This window comes from Macaca thibetana, chromosome 2 (assembly GCF_024542745.1).
Source record: "Macaca thibetana thibetana isolate TM-01 chromosome 2, ASM2454274v1, whole genome shotgun sequence".
NCBI classification, from domain to species: domain Eukaryota; kingdom Metazoa; phylum Chordata; class Mammalia; order Primates; family Cercopithecidae; genus Macaca; species Macaca thibetana.
In genome coordinates, this window is record NC_065579.1 from 17,863,582 (window position 1) to 17,864,652 (window position 1,071).

Sequence of the window (1,071 nt, forward strand, 5' to 3'; positions counted from 1 at the left end):
ATCTGCCCGCCTCGGCCTCCCAAAGTGCTGGGATTACAGGCGTGAGCCACCACACCTGGCCTAAACTGCATGTTTTTTACAAGTGGTAGCTGTTCTTTTACACAACCCACTGACACTGGATCACCCCATACGTAAGTTTCTTCAGTAAACCCTATATCTCATTCACTGGCTTTAAGTCTCTTCTTCAGCCTGTCAAACAGGGTGTCACTCCTACTGATGTCAGCAAGGGTCTGGCATGACAAAGGTTCTTTTCAGATGTGATTAAGAATCTTGAAGACTATACTCTGAGGGAGCATTTCTATAGTTTGTTACTAGAGAAGTTTCTTCGAACGTGTAGAGCGCCAGAAATCATGAGGAAAAAGCGCAGTATTCTCTCCTGAACATGAAGCCAGTTTTCAGTGTTGCTTTGATGTAACTGCCTTCTGCCCTTGACGATCATTCTTCTCTCCTCTCTGGAGAGTAAAAGGGTGAGGACGCAGTCTGAGTAGTTGTCTGAAAAACAAACAAACACAAAAAATCTTAAGATGAGGAGATTATCCTGATGGGTCCTTAGTACAATCAACGGTGTCCTTGTAAGATGGAGGAAGATGGAAATTTTGACTACAGACAGAAAAGGAGTTGGTGATGTAACCTCAGAGGCAGAAATTAGAGTGATGTGGCCACAATCCAAGGAATACTGGTAGCCATCAGAAGCTGGGACACGTGAGAAATGAATTCTCCTCTAGAACCTCAGGAGAAAATGTGGCCCTATGAACACCTTGTGCTCAACCCAGTGATGCTGATTTTGGACTTATGGCCTCCAGCACTGTGAGGGAATAAATTTCTGTTAAGTCATCAAGTTTGTGATTATTTGTTCTGGCAACTATAATAAACAAATATACAGGTCACATCTGTAACTCTGACATATTTAAGGCCTTGGGCTCAACACTCTATCCATACAAGGCACATATGAATGTATGCAAATGTCTCATTTCACTGTAAAACATCAGTCTCCAACTCAGCTGTGGGCAAAGGGTGCTCATCCAGTGGAAGAAAATGCACATGGATTTCTGCAGAAGAAAAGATATTTTA

General features: G+C 42.8%; 1 non-coding gene across 1 annotated transcript; it reads left to right on the top strand.

Annotated features, from left to right (window-relative positions):
- Positions 1–273: 273 nt before the first annotated feature.
- On the top strand, positions 274–489 carry LOC126949589 (small nucleolar RNA U3). Its single transcript, XR_007723855.1, has one exon. It is a non-coding gene; the product is annotated as a small nucleolar RNA U3 (small nucleolar RNA).
- The last annotated feature ends 582 nt before the right edge of the window (positions 490–1,071 follow it).